Below are 23,924 nucleotides of genomic sequence, written 5' to 3' on the forward strand. Positions count from 1 at the left end.
GCTCCCGCACCGCGCTCCGCGGCCCCGCCCTTGCCGGCCTCTCGCTCCGCCCCCTCCCTCCTGCCTGCCCGGGGCCGCCCGCGCGCCCCGTCGAGGCGGGTCCCGCCCGCTGGCGCTGCGCTGGGCACCCGGGCATCCAGCCCCCCCTCCGCCCGGCTGCCAGCGCAATCCTGGGGAGTGGGGGGCAGATTCGGCTGGTGGCTCCCCCCACCCTGTGTGAACCCCGTTCACTTCAGCGGAGTCGCTCCGGATTTACCGCCGGGGGACTGAGACCAGAATCTCTCTCTCCGGGAGGCAAAGCCAGTTCAGGAGCTGAGCCGGGGCTGACTCCGGGAGGGTCGGGGGCGTGGGGTTGCCCATTCTGGTTTCATCACAGGGACATAATCTTTAATTTAATGTTAATCTTTAATTGCTGGAGGCTCCAGGACAATCCTGGAGGGTTGGCAACGCTAGGGGCGGGTTGGACCTTGGCACAGGGCTGGCCATCCATGAGCACCCTCCTCTCCAGAGCCCCTTGCTGCGATGGCTCCCATGGGAGTTACTTTGTGGTGGCAAGAGAATTGGCAGGGCCACCCCAGCCCCGCCTCCTCCAGCCCACCCCGCATGGCCCCCGCCGGGGGTCCTGAGGCTGGCAGAGTTGGTTCTGCACTTGGCTCTCTGTGCTGTTGCTATTCACTGAGACCCTGCTTATGGCACAGCCAGAGCAAAGGACAGCTACAAAGCCAGGGCTGGCTCTAGGTTTTTTGCCGCCCCAAGCAAAAAAAAAATTGCCCCCCCCCGCCCCATTTTTTGGCTTTTACACAAGTTTGCACTTTGCCATTTTTTTGCCTGTTTAAAATTTTACAAAAATGAAAACAGAGAATTTGTAGTTAGTGAAATAAAACAATTCCCTACTGGTGTACTCATTTAATTTTAACAAAATCACAATTACAAACAATTCGGGTTCAACTGTACACTGTAATGAAAAACGTTAGTGTCTTCCCGTGCGCCCAGTTTCTCATACATTAAAAGAATTTATATGAACTGAATTTTTCTGGTTTTCATACTTGTGTGGTCTTTTAATAATTCAGTGAAATCTACATTTTTTGCGATGGTCCTTTCAATTGAAATTCATGCCAGTCCTGACAAACGATTGAGACATGGTGGACCTCAAATAATTTTTTCGTAATTTCAGTTTTGAGAAACTGCGCTCACCAGAAGCCACTGATACTGGTAATGTTAAGAGACTGTGTAACGCTATCGCAGTGTTTGGAGTGAGGTGTTTGGGGCTGTACATCCCACCTGTGGGCCCCCAGCCTGATCTCAGACCCATCCTCACCCCTGCAGAGGGGATAGTAACCAACAGAGTGGCTGGGGGCGGGTCAGCTGCGAGGAGCGGGGTGGACCAGGGGCGCCCACCCAGTGCCGAGCTGCCCGGGGCAGCTGGTCCCTTACCAGCCGCGGTTCCTGTCCCGATCCCGGGCTCCCCTCTACTCAGCTCCGGCTCCTCCGCCGCTTGTGACACGTGCGGCGGGGCAGGTGGGGAGAGGAGCCACATTGCCCCGCTCCCCTGGAGGTGGGGGGCCAGGGAAGGGACCGCCCCCAGGCCGGGATCCCCACACTGAGTCCACTGCCCCGCCCCACGCAGGGGCTCATTGGTTTACTGAGCGGGGCCAGGGGGAAAAAAAGGATAGCCGGAATGCCGCCCCTGGGAAAGTGTAGCCCCACGCACCTGGTTGCGTTGCTGGTGCCTAGAGCCGGTCCTCTACAAAGCTGGCCCCAGATGTCCCTGTTGCAGCTGCCAGATGTTGACAGCATATGACACTCCAGATGGGATCTGCCCCAAACACACTCTCTGTCAGCATCCCCCTCCCTTTAAAACAATCCCCAGCTTGCAAGGCCTCTGTCGTCTGCCTCCAGGATCCTCCCCAAAGTGAGATCACTGAGATTGGAGGCAAAGTCTGGTGCTCTTTGGAAGTACAGACAGGGTAGTTGGGTATGTCAAGCCTCCTCTTGTGTTTGGAGAGTGAAGGCTGGGGCAGTGCCAAAGGGGTTGGGGGGAGCGCCTGGCTAGGGAGGGAGGGCAGGCGGACTCTGCGACAAGGGGAGCTGTGAGATCTGACATTGTCCCCCTCACTGTCTCATCATTCCATCAGGCACGAGTTGCGGGTGGGGGGGAGCCTTTGAGAGAAAGGCTGTTTTAGGGTTGCTGGGGATGCTGCCCATGAAGCATTGCTTTCTGATGCAGACGAATGGCATCTCAGAGGCTTCCACCGCACCCTTCCCCAGCAAGATGTGAAGCCAGGACTGTCCCGTGGCCCAGGCTCAGAGGAACATAGGAGCTGCCAGACTGGATCAGAGCCAAGACCCTTCTAATCCTATCTCCTGTCCGTGACAGTGGCCAGCACCAGCTGTGTCAGAGGAAGAAGTAAAACCCTGCAATGCACAATTACGGAATAGGGAATGTTTCTTCCTGTCCCCCCATCAGGTAGCTCATGCTGCAAAGCAGCAGAGTCTATAGCCTCCTTTTCCCTAGCTAAGGTAACTGGGGTGGGGCGGGGGGTGCGGCATTCTCATTATCCATGTACATGTATAATGCAATTTCACATCCTGCTAAGCTCTTCGCCTGAGTTCTGTTTTGTGGCAGCGAGTTCCGTAGATTAGTAAGGCACTGTGTTAACAGTATTCCCTTGTATCAGCTGTGAATGTGCTGCCTTTCTGTTTCATTGGCTGCCCCTTTGGGCTGGTATTAGGAGACAGGGTTCCTCCATGGGCCTGGGCACCTGGTAAGCTATTCGTTTGTTCCAGCACTCCCTAGCCCTGCCTGGCTCCCCCTCTCCCTCCTTCACTCACTCAAATAGCCCAGCCCAAGCATCTCCCTGATCGCTGTACAGTGTCACGCACAGCTGCTCCTGGTGTTTGGAGATGCCTCACTGTGATCAGGCCTGGTTTGGGCTGCTGAACAGTGGCCCCAGTGCCAATCCCTTTTGGTCTAAGACAGCAGCCTGCCCAGGTGCTGCCCTGCCTACAGAGGGTTTTGTTTAATGCTAGTTTTGTTGATGAGCTGCTAGCTGTAGAGCTGTTCCCTGACACCCCGCTCCCCTGCAACCATCCATAGGCTGCAGCGAAAGTTTCCGGTCTGCTCCTTTCATCTCCCCTGAGCCGCCTGTCATTCTCGTCATCTATTGGGCAAACAGTGCTGTCTGTGTCTGGTTTTCCCTGTAATGAGTGGTGCCGGAGCTTGCATTCACATCCAAAGGGCTGCTTGTCAGCTCAGATAGATTTTTCCCTGGAGCTTTATTTTCTTTTCTTATTTATTTTTACCTTCTGCTGTTTGTAAAACTTGCTCAGCACGGGTAAATCTTCTGATTGTTCCCCATGTGTATTAGGATGACAACCACAGCCCCCAGCTGAGATCAGGTCCCCATTGTGCTAGGCGCTGTACAGACAGTCCATACCCCAAAGAGACACAACAGACAAAGAGTGGGGACAAGGAAAGCGTCTTATCCCCGTTATGACCGATGGCGAATTGAGCAGCAGAGTCTGAGGCTGGAATTTTCTGAGGAACCTAAAGGTATGTCGGTTCGCTTTGCTCGAGTTAGCACACTAAACATAGCACTGTGGCTGCAATAATATGGGTAGCAGCTTGGGCTAGCCACCCATGTACAAACCTGCCTGACCCCTTGGGTTTGCACTTGGGTGGCTAGTCCCAGCCACCAGCTGTGTCACCGCAGCTACACTGCTATTTTTAGCACACTAGCTCGAGCTGAGCTAGCGCGTGTCCATCTACCACCCACTCTGGGAAGTCTGCTCCCAGCAGCCATGTAGATGTACCCTTAGATACTCAACTCTCAGTACATGTCAATGGACTTTCACCTAACTCCTTTAGGCTGATTTGAATATCCCACCCTAGATGATTTGGCCAAGGTTCCTCCAAATGGTAAGACTCCCTGGATCAGGGACTTGTCTTTTCATTGTGTGTGTAAAGCCCCTAGCACAGTGGGGTGTTCGTTCCTGACTGTGTCCTCTGGACTCTGCTGTAATAAGAGAGGGGAATTTTCAAAGACACCAAGGCACCGACTCCCTCTGGACCAAAGGTGGGCAAACTATGGCTCGTGGGCCACATCTGGCCCGCGGGACCATCCTGCCCAGCCCCTGAGCTCCCGGCTGGGGAGGCTAGTCCCCAGCCCCTTCCCCGCTCTCTCCCCTCCCCTGCAGCCACGCCTCCAGTCGGGCAGCGCTCTGGCCAGTCGCTCCTACTGGGCAGCATGGCAGCATGGCTGGCTCCAGCATGGTAAGGGGGCAGAGAGCGGGGGGTTGGATAAGGGGCAGGAGGTCCCATGGGGCAGTCAGGGGACAGGGAGCAGGGAGCAGTTGGATAGGGGGTGGGGTCCCAGGTGGTGGTTAGGGGCTGGGGGGTGGATAGAGTTCGTGGCAGTCAGGGGACAGGGAGTGGGGGAGTGTAGATGGCGGGAGTCCTGGGGGGCAGTTGGGGTGGAGGTTCTGGGGGCAGGGTCAGAGGACAGGGTAGGGGGGGGTTCGATAGGGCGTGGGAGTCCTGGGGGGCCTGTCAGGGGGTGGGGGTGTGGATAGGGGTTGTGGCAATCCGGGGACAGGGAGTGGGGAGCATTGGATAGTGGGTGGGATCCTGTCAGGGGATGGGAGGTCCCGAGAGGGGCCGGTCAGGGGTCAAGGAGCAGGGAGGGTTGGATGGGTCGTGGGTTCTGAGGGGGCTGGGAAGTGGGAGAGGGTGGATAGGAGGCGGGGGCCTGGCTGTTTGGGGAGGCACAGCTTCCTTGCCCAGCCCTCCATACAGTTGTGCAACCCCGATGTGGCCCTTGGGCCAAAAGTTTGCCCACCTTTGCTCTGGACGGTCATCCTAGCTCCCATTTATGCCTTTGAAAATCAGTCCCAAAATTTGTGACAGTGCCCAGAACTGAACCCAGGTCTCCTGTGTCCAGTCCAGTGCCTCAACCACGTCATCATCCTTTGGCTGTAATTAACTCTTTAATTTGGTAGACAGTTCCCATGCACTGAATTAAAATCAGTGAGAACTGAGTATCCTCGGGGCAGATTTTCAAAGGTATTTAGGAGCCTAACTACCTTTGAAAATTTGGCCCCAAGTCCCTTCTTCAGCTTTGAAAATTGCACCCCAGGACTTTACTCCTTCCCTGTGTAGCCACAGGTCTCTGTTGCACGCAACTGGCGAACAGCTTTTCATGGCATTGAATGGGAGCGCTGTCGCCAGTTTGGATTGGCTGATTTCATGTTAGCTTTTCAGCACATTTCAGTGTCATTTACTCTTTGCATCAGACACATGCAAACATGGGAATTGCCACAGGCCTATAATGCAAATATTTTTTGTTTGAAAATGGCCTGATTTAGAGCACATCTGGTGGCTTTATAGAAAGAACCATTTTGCAGATTATAACAAACTGAACTGAATTTGGAGTCTTTTTTATGTTGGTCTATTTTGCTGCCCTCAACAGGAAAGGAATCTGATAAACCTGATTAAGAATCATTGAATATAAAATGTTTATACATTTGTTATCCTGTATTATGATATAAGTCAGAAATCCTAATTATTACTCCTTAGCTATACTCTGTATGCCAGTTTCTTCTTGCATTATATAGCGTGACCTGGCTTATATTATTGCACCATATACAAATCAATAAGGATTCAACATATTGCTTATAATCTGGAGATTTTGATGATATATTTTTCTAATCAGTTGGCCAAATTCTGTTCTCACTTACCCCCCACAATAGGGCCCAGTGCGTATAAATGTGAACAAACTAGGAGTGAGTTTGGATATTTCTTCCCTTTCACTCCCTATTCTGAGTTATGAATGTTTTTGTGTCTTGGTTGCTCCAGCAGAATTCTCTGAAATCAAATCAGAACTACCTGAAAGGCTGAGGCTGTTTGGATTACGAGTTCTAGTTCCACTCATCTAGAGAGATCTTTGAGTCACATAGCTTGAATCCAGGCCCAGGAACAAAACTGAGAATACAGCAGATTTGTCAGTCCCCTCCCCTGTGGTATATTGCAAACTACTTAAAATGCAGGGGTTTTTTTCCTGGTCCTGCTTGCAGCCAGGGGGCTCTGTACTGAAGTGTATGATCAGAGGCAGTCTGCAGACCACCTAGATTAAAAGAAGGTGGGGTGAATTGTGTCACTCCATTTTTAAGGAGCAGCCTGTTTTGTCTCACTCTGTTTTTGGGGTTCTGGTGAATTCTAAGAAATAGAGCAGCGTTAAATTGTCACCGTCCACCAAGGGTGTTTTATGTTTTATTATCTAACGTCTCTGTGTGTGCCATGAATATGATATCCCCCTCTACTCCCAATCTGAACTTTCCTAGCCCCAAATATTTAAGAACTGACTTAAATCCATCCCTGTAGAGCAAACCACTTAAGCACAGCAGTGCCTTTCTCAGTAGGGATAGACAACTGAATTTGGGCCTTACATCACAGGGGGCTTCAGACTGTGGGGGAGGGAGGGAGGCAGGTCCCCTCTGCTCCCATCTCTTGAAAATGGTAGAAGAATCTCTGTACAATATAAAACAAGCAATAGAACAAATGCTCTTTCTCTGGCACTTTTGTCACCCTCATCATATTGCTGTCTTGCCCCCGTCCCAAATTCTTAAGGTTACAATTCAATGTACCTTCTAGAGCCCAGCAGTGCATCTCAGCAGGGCTTTGTCCTGATGCCTCATTTATGCAAACTCTGAAGGGCGTTTTTAGTAGATATTTCTCATGAAATAAAGGGGCAGAGACAAGCCTTTGACATGTGTTAACACCCTGCTAATAGGATAGTCTTTGACATGTGTCTCCATGTGCCTCGGGGTGTGAAAGACATGTCAAGTGGCTAACAGCCTGAACGTGTTGAGATTTACAAATGGTGTGAAGCCATGTAAGGGAGCGGGATCTCGTGGACCCAGTAAGCCGTCAGGGGAGTTGCGGCATTGTGACACTTGACATGACGAGTGTGTTCATGTAGATGTTTAAGCCGGATGTATTGTGCGGAGGTGTTTGCACACATAGCTAAGGAATCCCTATGGAAATGAGTCCACTGCACTGTTAAGAATACCAGACCCTGGGGCACAGGGTGATCTGATGAGCGATTCAGGAACAGGTACCAGGGAAATGAGAAGACTGCCAGCAAACCTAGGGTACTGCCTGTGGCAGGCGATTGAGACACAATGGCATTGCTTTCTAACTCGCCAGGCTGCCCGGCCAGCCCAAGCTGGCCACGACAAAGCTTTGTAGTCCCAGGTAGACTCAGCCCAGTTCCTAGGGGTAAGTTTCTGTATCATAAAAAGCCCCAGTGTGATGGGCAATAGCTAGCAGGAGAGACAGCAAAGGCCGCCTGGGCTAAGGGAGGTTCTGATCTCCCACGTAGCACTGGGGTACATTGGTGAGATGGTGCTGGGACGCTGTCCCTGTGCAGACATCACTAGTGCTGGGGAGTACACTCTCCAGGGCCAGCGCGCCACTCGCCAGCGTGACATTTCCTGGCCGAGGGCCTGAGAAAGGCGCTAGAGATTGCCTGCCGAGAGAGCGCCGCATGCTTCCTGCGGGAGAAACAAGCCAATTAGCACCCCTTGCTGAAGTGGTGCATCCAATCCAGGCTGGCACGCTGCTCAGCAGCAGAAGTGACAGGTGCACAGGAAAGCCAGGGTGCGGACAGCAGCAGCTCTGCCCACACAGCAGTGACAGACACCTGTCTTTAAGGCTGGTGGAAATGTTTCTGTCCTGTGGAAAATTGGGGTGGTGCACAGGGGCTTGATGAAGTGAAACTTGCCAGGGGAAGTGCCTGGTCTCCTCCATTTTTTTCCCCATCAAAAACTGAAATTGGGGGTGTCGGTTTTTTCAACAAAAAATCAAAATTTGACATTGAATTTTTGAGGAAGGGATCTTCTCTTGCACTCCTGTGACGGTGACCTGGCCTGTGCCAGGCCAGGCCCCCATGAAGGGAGCTCTAAGTTGGGCCGCTGCCAAGAGCCCCAAGCAGCTGTTACAGCACCAGCAATCACTGGGCACAGGGATGCCCCAGACGCACCCCTTTTCCCAAGTCACAACTCCCTAAACTGACCCCAGTGACAGAGGTAACATAGAAACGCCTGCCCTACATGATACAGCATTCTTCCCATAGCCTGCTGAGCTGGCTTTCAGGCCACTGTGCACTAGAGGAATGGTCCAAAACTGCCCTTATTTATTTATTTGCACTACCATCATTCCTGGGGGTCCTAGTCATGGACCAGGACCACATCACAGCTAAGCATCTGGCCCTGCATGTCTGCTATGACCTCGGAGCTACTGGCCATGGTGGGATACAGGAAGCTTACACAGGGAGCAGTGCAGGGGGCCTTCAGCGCCAGAGACTACTGGCCATAGTGCTCTCAGTTCAAGAACTGGATTCACTAGGGATGCACAGGGATTAGCGACAGTAGGGCGGGGACCCTCTGCTTTCTGTCTGTAACTGGCTGACCTCTTTTTGTGATTGTCACACCCAGGCCCCACTATAAAGAACCATTCTTGGAATTTCTGGGCCTGATTCCCCTTTTGCATCGGTGTAACTCCATTGAAGCCAGTAGTGTAGGACTGGTATATGCAAGAAGAGAATGAGACCTCCTGTCTCCTAACTCTCTGCAGGCCCCGAACAATCTTCCTGCGACTGACCGCTCCTTTGGGGAACCAACTGGGAAGCTCCATTGTACAAGCTCAGGAGCCTATAGGCTTGCAAACAGGACCGAGTATGATCTTAGTGCCTGTTAACATGTAATTGAAACAATCTTAGCTGCCTGTTTGACAGAGACTGATTTTACCAGTAGGAGCCTGTGTTTTCAGAAATACTCATTCATATTTTCCACCCCATCTTTCTGGTCTCTCCCCCACCCCTTCACCAGATGGTACAGCCACAGTTCCAGAAGACATTTATTTTAGACAAACTACTTGATCATCAAAATCATTAGCTCAGTCTGGAGGTGGTTCATTGATGTGTAAGATAAGGAGAAGTAAAGCGAGAGCAAACCCTACCCAATCAGCAAGCACTTGTTTACACTAAGCTCTGTGCTGTGGGTGAGTGGGTGTTTTGCTTTTTGTTGTGTTGGGGTTTTTTAATATATCCATATGGCTGCTGGATTCTCCGTGGGAGCTGAAGGAAATAGCAGAGTTAATTCCTTAACTAGACATTCCATACAGTTCATAAATGGACTCCATGCTATGCTAAACTCATGTGCCTTCCCCTTGTTAACATCATTCCGCTGCATTTCCCCTGCTTTTGGCATGGTGGGTGAGTCTCTTTACAGCTCTGTTTATTTGTCGTTATTACCATTCAGCCTCCCAACGCCTTCCAATCTGTGTAAGCCTCCTGCCGTTGGAAGACTCCCTTTCTGCCTGCGCTCCCAGTATAATTCTCTTCTCTCTGCATCTTGAGGACACTCTGGTGTGTCACCTCGCACCATTGCTTCCTTCAGCCGTCTGGCGTTCACAGGGAATCCCATCTGGAACGTGGCTTTCCATTGTCCGCTCAAGCGCTAAGTGGAGGTTTAATCACTTGCTGCAAAGTTTGTGCTGAACTGTTTCAATGGTGAGTGAGTAAAAGCAGGGGCTGGTGCAGCCAAGGGCGTGGTCACATTTCCAGCCTCTTGTTGAACAGTTACGATTTATACCTAACCATTTCCCCAGAGAATAATGTCGCCGTTGCATGTCGCGTTCTGCGTAGTTCAGCCTCTGCGGATTGAGTGCTGGCATTCAGCTGCTGTGAGAGCTAGCCAAATCACCTCTTGTGAATCATGTCTGTGAATTTTGGCTGCTTTATGGTTTGAGCCAATAATTAAACTTTGGGTTTTTGTTTCTTTAATTAAAAATGGCTTTTGGCACACAGAGGAAATTGTGATGAAAAATTCGGTGCAAATGTTCAGGTTTTCATAGAGACTTTGAACCCCCACCGCCACCAACTTTTTGTGTATTCAGCAGCTGAGAAACCAGATTTTTCAGTTTACATTTATAACTTTGGGTTGCTGAAAATGAAAACTTTTCGGTTTTTCTGGGAACCCCCCACCCCAAGCCGCCAAAGAAAATGGAAAAAAATAATTGAAATCTTTTTTGGGGAAATGTTCTGACAAGCTCTAAGAGTTAATCTCCTTAAGACACTGTTCTGCCAGGTTGGGGCTACCAAACTCTTCACTGGCCTGGCCATGAGGGCTTCCCCTTCCTCCCTTATTCCCACGCCCTTTCTCTTGCTACCCCCTACCCCTCACTGTACCTCTACCTCCAATTCAGTGTTGCCAACTTTTTTCTTAAAACCCCAGCTCCTAGAAGTAAGACATTGCATGAGAGCTCTCAGCTTTCCTTAAATAAAAGGTAAGCTTCTAGCCATCATGCGGGGGTGGGGGGAGCTGGAAACGGTAGTCCTAATGCACCCTACCAGCTCAGACACCAGAAGGGAAAGGAAAAGTACCCAAAGTGTATTTTTAAATCTCTGGCTTAAAAATCATCTCTCTTGACGTTTTGTGGAGAGGGAGGAGGTTGGGCTGTCTCCTGATTTCTTCAATGACTGCAGCTGGCCAGACTGAATCCAACACTAACACATGTAATTAACCAAGCTGTGCCAAACCTTTACTATCTTCATTTGCTCGTATGTTATATATCCCTGTCCCCTACCCTTCATCTGCTGTGCGTCTTAGGGCTCGTCAACACGGCAAGTTCAGGTGAATTAACTAAAGGAGTGAAATTAATATACACTGGTTAAAGTACATGAAGCGCTCATGTGAATGCTCTCTTTAGAAGCAGAGTGGCCTTAGCTGGCTGTTAACTCAAGCCACAGTCTTGCCTTTGAGGCTCCTACAGGCAGGTATAGCCAATATATGTTCCTGGTCAGTCCAGCCTTCCCCAACCTGGCTTATTCCCTTCCCACTTCATATGTTTTACTTGAGATTTTTTTAAATTTATTTATAACATAGACACACCCCAGATCTGAATGTGCCCATGTGGCGATCAGAGGTGATTTAAAATGTAAGCAGAATGGTATTTTGGATGCCATCATCCTGAGATTGCATTCTCTGTCCACCCCTCTGTTTCCAGTAACATAGTCGAGATGAGGAATTATTTTGTTTTAATATTTTCACTGCAAGAGCAATCGCCGGGAACAAAAACCGAAAGCCTTAAAGCTGTGTGTCTGAGGAGTGATTATAGCAATGCAGTCTGGGTGGGAATTTCATTACCGGTTGCTTCACTGTCCTCTCAGGGCTGTCTCGCTCAATGCAGCAATTGCTCTGATCTGTAACTTCCTTCTCTGGTGGAGAAGGTGGATGACAGAGGTTCTAATATTGGTGCCCATCATTGTTGTTTCTTGGTCTGGAAAGGATGAATGTGTCAGCCAACCAGGATGAGGCTGGGCAGCAGGCCTAGTGGCCAGGATCAGAGCCACAGTCAGTCACCAGAGCCAGGGTCAAAACCGGAGGTCAGGAATGGGATACCAGAGCCAGGGGGTCAAGCCGGAGTCTGGAATCAGGAGCCGGAGCCAGGGGTCAGAACCGGAGGTCAGGAACTGCAGTAAGCAGGGGATCAGGTAAGGAAGGGCTCAAGGCAGGGGTGGCACTGAGGCAAGACTAGGTGCAAGGCAAGAGGGGCAGGAACAAGGTGGCGTGGGCACAGTGGCGGGCATGAGCACTGAGAAGCCAGCGAGCTGCTGCTGTTGCTGACTTACAAGCTAGCCTGCTGGCCTCAGCAGCCAGCTGTACTGAGGAGGCTGCCTGGACACCCGCAATGCTGCAGGTCCTGGTTCCTGACAGAATGTTTACTTGAAATTGACGTTGGGTACCATACCGGGGCTCATTTTATTTTCTTCATATAAAGTTTTTAAAAGACTCTTCAAAAATCTTATCTGAGGGGCCGCCAATGCCTTAAATGAGCTAAGGATGGTAAGAGATGTCTCACCTGGGTCTGCCTCCTCCGCCGCACGTCTGCTGCCATCCCTGCCCAAAGAGGCTGCAAAGCCCTAGCACTGGTGCGGTAGTGTCCGGTGCTCATTTTGTGTAGGTGTAAGTGACCAAACAAGCACCAGGCCTGCGGTGAATTGGGCCTAATTAGCACTAGGCAACATCTTTTTTGAACAAAAGGTATTCTCGTTGAAAAGTGCCTGTCTTTGATTTTTTTCCCCCTGCAACATTTTGATTGAAATGATCAAAAATCTTCCTTTATGGTGTTTCCATTTTTGAAATAAGACATCTTCCAAAAACATTCTTAAATGTTGAAACTATTTTCAGAGATTAATTTGTTTGGCATCACCTGGTGGGATTTTTTTAAACATTTGTCAAAATGGAAAATGATAAACTTGAAGTGAGAAATGTAATATTACAATAAACAATTTGTAAACACTTGTTTTCCAAAAAATGAAATTAATCATTTTTTTTAAAATGACACAATCTTGAAATTTGTCATGATTTTTTGCCCCAGTTCTCCACCTGCTCTGAGCCCATTCTATTCTATGATCTCTTTGCAGTATGTCCCCTGCACATGCATAAGAGAGGAACTTAGAGATGGAAATGGAATTAACACAGGAGCAGTGTCCCTACCAAAGTAACAGGGAAGGTGACCAGAGGTGAGTTGGGAGATAAACACCCACAGATCCATCTGAGAGAAGTAGCAGCCTGCTGTTATTCCATTGTGTGCATTGGCTTCAGTGATTAAGGGGCTTGTGTTGATCCTCTATGCAGGAGTGAATTTCACCCAGGGACCTTCTTCTTAACCTTTGACAAGGCAGCAGAGCCAAGGAAGTCCTCAGTAGTTGTGCTGTGAACATCAGGCAGATTCCAGCTGGCGTAGCTCTGTTGAAGTCAGCAGAGCTATATGGAGGTCAAGGGACCTCTGCCAATTTACACAAGCTGAGGGTTTACACCCACCGTCCCCAATACAAATCAAAAGGAAATTCCCCATTTCCAAAATGCAAACCCACTTGTGAGAAACTGCCGTGTCTTTGGTACCCTCTTTGCAGCAGCAATTCCGCCCTGATGTGGTTTATTGTTTGGGGAGAGATTCCTTTTTAAGTTAAACTGACATAAAGCTTGCTCTGTTTAATTTCTGAAGGAACCTGCCCAGACTAAGGTCCTATTTATTCTTACTTTAATTCCCAGAAAACTTGTTATTTGCACTCTCCATACACAAGTGCGAGGGCTGAGAGTCCTTCTAACCTCCTGTTGAATGATGTATTTCCCATGGAACATGCCCTCTGGAATGGCTTTCTCAGGTTCTCACTGCGTATTAACTCAGCACACCCTTGGCTGATGTTGTCTCTCCATCCACAGAAGTTGGTAATTAGGGTAAAGCAGGTTGCTGCGACTTTGAAAGCACCAAAATAATTTTTTTAAAACCAGTGTGACCTCCAACGTCTAAATCCAAAACTGTGTGTTTGGGGGAGAGTGGGAGAAACAAACCCAAGACTGACTTGCAAAATGCTATGCAGAGGAATAGGATCAATGCTGTTATTTTTAAGCACAGTTTCAAGCTTTGCCACTAGCCACACTGTACCCTCCTGTGTTGTGAGGTCCGCTTTCATGTTTCATGGCAAACCAATGTCAGGTGTGTTCAGTAGCTGGCTGAGTCAGAGAGAAGGACGGCCTTCTGGTTAAGGCATTGGACGGACAGTCAGGAGGGCTTGGGTCTATTCCCGGCTGCAGGCAGTCTGTGGGAATACAACTTTGGTCTTATTGAAGTCAATGGCTAATTGTCTAATGATTCCACTGAAAGTAGCATTGGGTCTTTAATCTCTCTGTGCTAGTTTCCCATTTGTGATGGGACTAATACTTCCCTACTCCTGGGCATGTTGTGAGGCTAACTGCACGACTGTGTGCTGCTCACATAGTAGGGTCATGAGCACCAAGAAAAGCCGATACAACTCAGTCATTACTGAACAAACGAAACCCTACCGGGTTCTACGGCAATGCTCCAGAACACCGCATCTCACTATCGTGATGCTGCAGGACCTGAAGTCATTGCTCCTGTTTTCTGATGGGACAATGTTTTTTTCGAAGTCAGGAGTGTCATTAACACCATTTTACTGGCCAAATTCCACCTAAGTGATTTCATTCTCCATACCTACGTCCCCCTTGCAGTTTCAGTGGGATACTGCTCATTCTCACTTCCCGCCCGAGACTCCTGAATACTATAGCCGCTTTTGTGGGGAACGTAGCAGCCGGCTACCTTTCTGCCTACATGATGGTCCAGACCTGGGTCCAATTCCAGCTCTACCCTGGACTTTGTTGCATAGACCCTGATCCACAAAGGGATTTAAGGGCCTCCAGTCCTTTGAGGATCTGGGCCTCAATGCCCTCTCTCTAAAATAGAGAAAATAACCCTTCTAATTCACAGTGGTGTTGTGAGGATAAATACACTAGAGATGTGGGGCGCTCAGATGCTGTAGCACGGGAGCCATATAAATCGAAGAGGTTGGCTTTTGACACAGCACTCCTGGAGGTGGGATACCCCAGCTTGGGAAGCCAGGGTTTTTCATTGTATGTCCTAGGTCCCAGATTTTGGATGCAAATGTCTGTCTGGTGGGAGCTTGAGCCAAGTGTTTCATTCCGTGGGAAGGATGAGTGAAGGGGTGTTCCTGCGGCAGCTGGCCCCGCCTACCGTTGAAACACACGGCAGAAAGGTCACACGTGTTAACATGCTCAGTACGGCGCACGTTGGGAATGTGTTAATGCACCAGGTCCACCTCCCACTGGACCGAACGACATGGTTCATTGGGGTCATATTCTCCTCTCGCCATTCAGTCTGTGCCAGTGCCCTGCTCCCTCGTCCGACTGCCCGTCTGGCACTGCTCAGGTGGGGGACGGTACTAGGAAGTTCTCCCGGCAGTGATATTTTCTGGCTATGTTTTAATAGTCGCCATTTAACAGGGAAATCTGCCTGTGCCTAAGACATCGGACTCCTTTCCCCTTGCAAGCCAGGCAGCAGTTTGTGCTGCCAAAGAGCTCAGAACAAAACCTGCTAGCCCAGGGCTCCATGATGGCTTTGGCTGCTGTGCACGGTGGCGGTGTGCAGCTCCACTAGTCGTGACTGGAGTCACGGTGCCCGTGCAGGCCTGGAACTGCTCTTTGCAGCGGTTGTCCCAGGGCCAGTGAGCAGGTAGGGGGATTGCCGGGTTCCCCTGGGGGTGTGTAGTGCCCCAGGCAGTGCTGTGGTCTCTGTGCATCTTGCACTTAAAGGGCACGTGAAGAAACCTTCCGACTGCCCGTGGCACAAGCGCACAGGAGTTAGGGGGCTGGGCTTTACCCCAGTCTTCGTCCTCTGTGCTCGGGGTGCCAGTGGGGTGTGATTTGGGCATCTTTATATCAGGCACAAGCCGAGACCACACAACACAGGGAAGCTTTTAGAACTGACTGTCCCTTTGTTTACACTGGCATAAATCAGGAATGACTCCACTGAACTCTATGGGCCTGATTCTCCCCCTGTAACTCTGTTGGGTTTGGTGGAGCCGCTCCTGAGTTACACCCAGGTAAGTGAAAGGAGAATCAGACCCATGGCATTTACTGTATTGGCACCTCCATGTCATAAAGTCAGAGACATCCACTGCACACAAATGCTGGTATATTTCCCTGGCTGCATTTCTGCCTCCTGTGCAACCAGTGTCTTGTGTAGCATGGGGCTGATGGAAGATACCTTGCAGAGCACACAGCTCCAGTGTCCTGTGTTATCCGACAAGCTGGTTAGATTTACTACACTCCTGTTTGGTGGAACGAGGCCAGTGCTAATGTGCATCTCCTCGGTCTGCTGTTCCCACAGTACAATATGATCATAAATGACACAAAACCCACACGCCAGTGAAAGAGCTCAGGGCTGCTTCTGTATTTTTCTATCCAGGCAGAATTACTGTTGGGCCCAGATGGAGCCCACTTTCTCTGTCAGCCACGAATGATCTCTGTGTCACAAACAGGGCACTGGAGGGATTGTTTTCCCAACTGGTTACTCTCTCTTCCCCTACCCCTAAGCTTCCAGAGCCTGCTTCTCAGTTATGTCAAAGCCCCTTTACCCCACCCTGGCAGCATAAAGGGGCCTCAGATTGAGGGGGAAATGGGACCCTGAGAATACCATATGCAGAAGGCCTCTCAGGCCAATGTAAAACTGGCCTAAGGAGTTTACCATGGCCCATCTGCTCTCACAGTACTGCACTACAGCTAACCCTTTTAAGAGGCAGCAGGTTTAAAACAAATAAAAGGAAGTATTTCTTCACACAACGCATAGTCAACCTGTGGAACTCCTTGCCAGAGGATGTTGTGAAGACCAAGACCATAACAGGGTTCAAAAAAGAACTAGATAAATTCATGGAGGATAGGTCCATCAATAGCTATTGGACAGGATGGGCAGGAATGGTGTCCCTAGCCTCTGTTTGCCAGAAGCTGGGAATGAGTGACAGGGGATGGATCACTTGATGATTCCCTGTTCTATTCATTCCCTCTGGGGCACCTGGCATTGGCCTCTGTCAGTAGACAGGATACTGGGCTAGATGGACCTTTGGTCTGACCCAGTAGGGCCATTCTTATGTTCTTATTCTCTGCTCCCCACAGCCTACAGGGGACAAGGAGAAGCAGGGTGTGAATCAGAGCAGCTGGAGCCTGGGGCGGGCTCTGTTTGGCCCCAGAATACCAGGAGCACAAAGGTGACTTAAAGTTTGCCCCCTAGTTCCTGCCCCCAGTGCAGTTACTGAGGGTCAGGACCTGTGTCCTCCCAGTATCCATGTCAGATTTGAAATCCAGGACAGCTAAAAGACCGTCACCACAAATCCATTCATCCACTCCAATGGGGACTCTTGTACCATGGCTGCAGGGGGGTTCTTAACTCTTTGCCCACATAAGGCTTATCTATGCTAGAACGTCTCACTGGCAAAAGTCCTGCCAGCGGACTGCTACTGACAGCTCTTTTGGCTGAGGGCTTTCACGTCTGGCTGCCATCTTGCAGTGTCAGGTTGTACCGGCAAAAGACTGTGTGGCATGGTGGCTAGGCATCCCAGCATCCCCCACACCATGCTCCAGTGCATTGCCTTGAGGGAGATTTTTTTGCCATGCATTGTGGGAGACCAGCACCGTTCTTGGTTTGGGATCAAATTCCCACCATTCCCTCTGGTCAGTCCCATAATCTGCTTGTTTCCACACCGTTTTGCAACCTCTCCACCATCTTGCCATTGGAAACAGGGATGTTGAATGGCTCGGCGGAGCTCTCTTGTCTGTTTTAGAGACAGGGCAACTCCTGCTTTTGTATTTGCGGAACCACCATCCTGGCTACCCAGGCAGCAGGGAAATGGCAAATGCTGAGGAGGTGTGAATGTTACAGACATGAATGACAGTGGCCAGGCACTGTAGGCATTCACTGACCAGATGCATGCAATGGACAGGGGGCCTTGAGGGTGAGTGATGCGGGGGGGACAAGGGGCGGAGAGGAGCGAGCAGTGGGCCGGGCCTCAGGGGGAAGAGGCGGAGTAGGGGTGGGAAGAGGCAGAGTGAGGCCAGGGCCTAAGGGGAAGAGGCAGAATGGAGGCAGGAAGAGGCTGAGTTAGGGCGGGGCCTCAGGGAAGAGGCTGAGTGGGGGCTGGGCCATGGTCCATGTGCTGGTGGCCCCCTCCTTCTTGGGAGCTTCTGGCACTCCTGACAATGGAGTGATGGTTCAGGCCCATGAAATGAGCAACAAATGTTGGCACCGGATCATTAAGCAAATCTGGGTTGATGAGCAGAAGTTCTGTCTACGGAGGCCACGTTTCTGGCGTTGGGTGCAGCACAAGGACACCAACATAAAAGCTGCTCTGACTGGAGAAATAGGTGGCCATCACGCTCTGGAAGTTGGCAACCCCAGATTGCTATTGGTCAGTGGGCAACCAGTTTGGCATTGGAAAGTCTGCAGTGGGGGCAGTCATCATCCAGGTGTACAAGGGCACCGAACACCTCCTGCTGCACAGCACTGTGACTGGACAGTGTGCAGGAGATAATAGGTGGAGTCACTGAACTGGGCTTCCTGAACTCGGATGGGACAACAGATGGGAAACCCCCCTCCCCACCTTGCCTCTGAGCACATAAACAGAAGGGGAGACCTCTCCCTTTTTATGTAAGTGTTGGAAGCTCATGGGGGGCCATTTCACTACTCTTAGCATTAGGTGGTCAGGAAAGGTCCGGGACGCTGATGTATTTAGGAACACAGGACTTTCTGACAAGCCGCATGCAGGGACATTCTTCCTGGACCAGCACATTCCTATCTGTGGGATTTCTTTCAATGCCTACTGTGATTCCCAGGGAGCCAGCCTCCCCTTTGCTTCCCTGGCTCATGAAGCCATCCACCAGGCACCTGGACAGCAGCGAGGAAAGATGTAACTACCACCTGAACAGGGGCAGGGTGACCGTGGAGAGTGCCTTTGGCAGACTGTAGGGCCGGTGGAGATGCCTCATGAGTAGCCTGGATTTCAGTGAGCCAAATGGTCCTGTTGTTACCGCCGCATGTTGTGTTTTGCACAACACTTGGTAGTGGGATCCTCCCTCCATGTGGCATTTAGCTCCACATGATAGCAGCAGGTCTGGGAAATGGTACCAGACTTTTTGTCACTGTTCTTTGCCCTTTGATAAGCCTGATGTAGCTCCTTCTCCTTTGCCAAGCAGCAGGACTCATCCTGTCGTACCCCTGCGTCTGCATCTCCTTTGCAATATTGCAATAGACATCTTTATTCCTGTGAGAATCCCGCAGCTGGGTCTGCACTGCTCCTTCCCCCCCACAGGATGAAAACATCCAGGGCTGCAGAATGAGGTTGAGCTGGAGTTTTGCCTGGAACCGTATGTGTGCAGTAACAAAGGTGGGCTAGCACTAGCAGGAAAAGAGGTGTTTCCAAAACACACTGGGGGGCGGGGGGACTTCCAGGCACTGTGACTCCCGGGCAGCTGAATTCAAACATTTGACCAGTGGTCCCTGCCATGGGGACAGCAGTGGGATTGTTGCTGGAGGACTGCTTGTGGTAGTACCTGTTCTTCGGTATCCACGCAGGCATCATACTGGTAGAACGGTAGTGGCAGAGGGCTTGTGTTGCTTGGGAACTGGTCTAAATTCACCAGCAGACGGGCAGGGTTTTATTGGCAGGACTTGTAATTGAGAGTGGATGCAGGCAAGGCTGTCTGGCAAGGCAAGTTTTGCTGGCAAGACTTTGTAGTGTAGCCCAGGCCCTAGGGGAAGGGTGGTGGGAGCCAGGCAAGGAAGGGGTTAACAGCTGCACAACAAGGGAGAGCACCTGACCTGGAGAAATTGGGGAGGGCCAGTCTTTCAGGTGGGGCTTGTTGTACTGGGCTGGAGGGAGAGCTGTGGAGCCCAGCTGGCTGCAGGACACTGTGAGTTAAAGCCTTAGATCTAGAAGCTTTTCTTACCGTCCCCTGTCCTGCTTTCTCTCCTCTGGGTTTGGGCGGAGGGGGTCCTGGAAGGCTGTGGGTACCGGCCAGGCTGGGGAAGGAAGGCTGCCAGGGGGCCGCTCCCACATTCACCAGTGGTTGGAGGGAGGCACCTGGCCAATCCAAGCCCTGATAAACAGGTTGGTTATCTGTTAGCTGCCTGCCAAGAGCTCTTCGGGTGGCTGCATGTAGCTGTGGAAGATTGTCTGCAAAAATGTCTCCTGGGACCGCAGCTAATCCCCCCTTCTCCAGAACAGCAGCGCTGCAGCTGAGCTGTTGTGTGCGGTCCTCAAAGGCAGAGAGGAAAGCTCTATGCCCACGTGCATGGAAATGCAAGATCTGGATCCTCTGGGGTGGCAGGCCTGATTCAAGGGGTGGTAGTCCTCTGGGTTTGTACCAGCTGGGAGGATCCAAGCTCTTCGGGGAGTTAGGTCAGTAATTCTACACTTGGCCTACATGGTGCTAGGTGTTGTACATACACATAGTAAGAGCTAGGACTACCCCAAAGAGCTTACAATAGACAAACGGAGGGGAAACTGAGGCACAGAGCTACCAAGGGCCAGATTCACAAAGATACTTTGGCACCTAAAGTCTAACATTTTGGCGCTACTGAAATTCTCAAACACCACTGCCCCGCCACTGCCTGACCCCAGAGACACCCTAGGCCCCATGGGGTCCAAGTTTCTGCTAGTGGGCATGCACAATGCTGCCTAAATCCTGCTGCTACCACTAATGAGCTGCTCAGTGCCCCAGCAGAAGCTGCAGCCCAAACTCCATGGCCCTAGCCTGTCTCATCAGCAGGGCCCAATCCTGCAGACATGTTCTGAGCACACCTATGGCAGGAGGCCTGATGCGGGTTGCAGAGAGATGGAGGGGCAATGGAGTGCCCTGCTCAGCTTACCGGCTTCTGAGGATCCCATTCTTAGGTACCAAACTCTGCCCAGTCATTGTTTGGGGCACTTAACTTGGCATTGAGACTTCCCCTGGGTGCCCGGGGTCAGTTGTTGCCATGTCTATGTCAGGGGTCGGCAGCCTTTCAGAAGTGGTGTGCCAAGGCTTCATTTATTCACTGTAATTTAAGGTTTTGAGTGCCAGTAATACATTTTTATTTACATGGGCCAGCGGACGGAACCCCAGACGGGCAGTGGGCTGAGCGGGTCCAGCGGCCGGGACCCTAGACAGGCAGTGGGGGGTGGCGGACGGAAGCCCAGACCAGCAGTGGGCTGAGCCACTTGGCCCCTGCCAGCTGCAGTCCTGGCCACCAGCCCTGCTCAGCCCGCTGCTAGCCCGGGGTTCCATCCATCTGCTGGCAGCAGGCTGAGCGGGGCTGGCGGCTGGGACCCCAGGCTGGCAGCAGAGTGCCACTGTAAATCAGCTCGCGTGCTGCCTTTGGCACGTGTGCCATAGGTTGCCGACCCCTGGTCCATGTCTATTGTGAATCTGGCCCACAAGTGACTTGGCCAAGGTCACCCAGGGAGTCTGTGGCAGAGCCGGAATTGACCCCAAATCTCTGGCCAATACCTTAATTGCAATGCCATCCCTTCTCTCCACTCCCAACAGCCTCTCCAACCCCAGGTGGGAACGGTAGGAAAGGCTCCCCCTTCCAAGGACCAATCCAGTTTCCCCAACACAGTCTTTCGGTCGGGGAGGAAGACTGGAGCATCCCCATAAGGGCTAATGAAGATTGTGTCACTCCAGCCCGAACTGCAGATCTCTATCACTGTGTGAGGGGAGGAAAAAACTTTTAACACCCCCCCTCCCCTGCTCTCTGATCTCATTACTGAGGGAGACAAATGAGTTCTCAAAGCCACTCCAGTTCTGGCTGTGGCAGAGCTGTGGTCATCAGCTAACTGCCTTATGCAGCCTCGCTAATGGGGACTTGCTGGTCATTTCAGCTTGTTAAAATTATCTCCCCGTCATTGTGCATGCAATATGGTTACTTTGCTGGGGGCACAAGGGCTCACTGATTCCCTCTGTCATACTGTGGGGCCAGGAATGGTGCAATCTGCTGGAATCACGGGAACAAGGAGGAACGCTGAGAGCAGCTGGCAATGCACATGAAGGTCCGAGCTGGTCCCAGGGCTGGGACATGGGGATAAAAGCCATCCCTCCCTGTTGGTCAGACCGCTGTCCTGGGGGGCAGGTGCCAGCAGGTTTTAGTCTTTATTGGCTCAGGTTTGGAATGGCAAGAGGCAGGTTTATGGCTGCTACACAGCTATTTATAATGAACGCTCCTTTCCATCTGATTCATGGCCCATTGCCACCAGTTGAAGCAAAGTGGCCCTCGAGGTAAAAAGGCCTAAAATGAAAGCCGGGGAGTCTGACCCCGCCTATCTTTGCTGGAAACATGCTCTGAATCTTGCTTTTAAAATATCGGGGAGGGCCGCTGCCTTACTTTAATTTGAAATAATCTGTTTCAGCAGTGGGCCCAGCCTTTCCACAACCGGGGGCACCAAGGAGAGCACACTGGTTCTCCACAAAGTGCCAGGGAGCTAAGATGAAGGTCAGGAGTTCTGGGTTCAGTTCCTGGCTCTGCCACAGACTCCCTGTGTGACCTTGGCCAAGTCACTTTTGGTCTCTCATTGCCCCAGGTGGGTAGTGGGGGTGGGAATTTGGCCTTGGTTGGGTAGGATGTAAGCTGTCCGGGGCAGGACCCCTATCTTGGAGGGTGTGTGTGTGCAGTGCCCATTGGGGCAATTGTAATTTGTTTTCATCGTTAATATGGGAGGTTAATACAGGAAGCGCATGGAGGCAGGTATCTCAAAGCAGGAGAAACGGGCTTGGCTGGCTCTAATTCTGGGGGAATCTGTCTATGTGGGAGCCTTGGTATCTCATGCTTGGTAGAGGGCGTCAGTGTCTCCAGTTGTTGAGGAGCCCTCTCCTTCAGCACCCCCTACCCACGATCCTCCTGTCCCACCAGGGGGGAGAGTCCACCCATCCTTCAATGGCTCACATCATTACTTCTGGGGGCTGGCAGCGAGGCCCACTTTCCTGCCCTAGACAGTCTCGGGTCTCAGACAGGGCAACTCCTCCCCGATCCCCCAGCATGCAGCGGAGCTCGCTTTATCCCCGCTGGCCCGAAACGGGCAGCTTGGCAGAATCCTAGGCATCCTCGAACAGCCGAAGCCCTGGCTGGGTAGCGAGTGGGATGGACGCAGCGGCTGCCCCATGGGTTGGAGTGGAGCCTACCTGGGCTCACTTGCGTACCGTGAACGGTGATGCTCACCAAGCTGGAACTTCTCCCTCAGCTGTTTATCTAACTAAGGCTAAGGGCTTGCTACTCATTGCTAAATAGTCACTGACCTGAACCTCCACGCTGGCTCCTGGCCTGTCTCTGTTAGCTGGCTTGGAGGGATTGCAGAAAAACCACACATTCGCTGGGATGTACGTTTGACCTAATAATCTACCTGACTGGACTTCAGTGGAGCAGTGCTGCTTTACACCAGGGTCTAGTCCTATAATTTTATTTTCCGGTAACTGATACAAACTGTCAAGTGCTTGTCTGTCTGCTGCAGGAGTGAAATTCACATTGCTGGCAGCAACCTGCCTGCAGCAAACACTCGGCTTATCTCTGCACACAGCACAGCTGAGCTTGTGTCAGACTTTTTATTGGTAGAGGCATGGCTCAGTTGCTCCAAAGTCCCAGCCTGGATTCTCCCCAGGATATCTTGGCCATGCTGTGAGATAGTTTGTAGCCTCTTGCACCTCTTTTCATTGTTCATTATATCCCTGCCGTGTGCCGCTAGTGCATTCAGCATTATGAGCGTCTTGTAGAGATCTTCAAAGTAGCTTATTTTAGCCACCCAGCAGCCTTGAGGGTCAAGGCTCCTTTCTCAGCGCTCCGTGGAGCCTGGAAACCCTCGGAAGGAGAAGCAGTGTTCACTCCCTGCAGCAGTCAGAAAGCTGAGAGCCCTTCAGCATCACCTACAAGGACATATCCCTTGAGATGTATCGGTTTCTAGGCATTTGTTTAACCCTCTGCCTGTAGCTGCTTTTTCTTTTTGCCTCTAACCAGAAGTCCAGTTTTTCATTGTGATCTGGCCCCTCTGCACTACTCAGGGGGTGCAAAGAGGGTGGCCCCCTTCTGGTGGAGGGGAACTTTCTCCATCAAGCTCATAGAGCTACCACCTATGCCATCTGCCCCATACCCGCACGCCCACTAGTGCAGAGAGTGTGTCCGAGCTTTGCTATGCTGATCCTCCACTGCTGTAGGATCTTTTAGGAACCTTAAACCAGTGACATAAATTAGAGCAGCCCATAGGCTGCTGTAACTTGTGCCTGAGCTGAGCCCGGCCCAGATGGGCCCCCAGGATCACAGAGCAGCAGCTGGCTCCCTGTTGCCATCCTGCCCATCCCGCTGGGCTGAGCAGAGCTCAGATGGAGTGGAGAGCTTAGCCAAAGTCTGTTCCCCAAGAGAACATGCCAAAGAACTGGGGAGAAGGAAGCGTAATCTCTAGCCTTCACGCACTCAGCACCATCGGTTCCCGAAGCGCTGCACAAGTGCTGGAATTGGTTTGCTTTGGAGG

At 51.3% G+C, this 23,924-nt stretch overlaps 1 protein-coding gene across 1 annotated transcript in view; it reads left to right on the forward strand.

Moving 5' to 3' along the window:
- Nucleotides 1-19,310: 19,310 nt before the first annotated feature.
- The window catches only part of SEPTIN12 (septin 12), an 82,142-nt gene continuing 77,528 nt past the window's right edge, over nt 19,311-23,924 (forward strand). The window contains exon 1 of the mRNA XM_073362595.1: nt 19,311-19,341. The gene's annotated coding sequence lies outside the window, so the exon portion shown is untranslated. The remainder of the gene's footprint in view (nt 19,342-23,924) is intronic.

The sequence above is a fragment of the Lepidochelys kempii genome, chromosome 10, assembly GCF_965140265.1.
Source record: "Lepidochelys kempii isolate rLepKem1 chromosome 10, rLepKem1.hap2, whole genome shotgun sequence".
Classification (NCBI taxonomy): Eukaryota; Metazoa; Chordata; order Testudines; family Cheloniidae; genus Lepidochelys; species Lepidochelys kempii.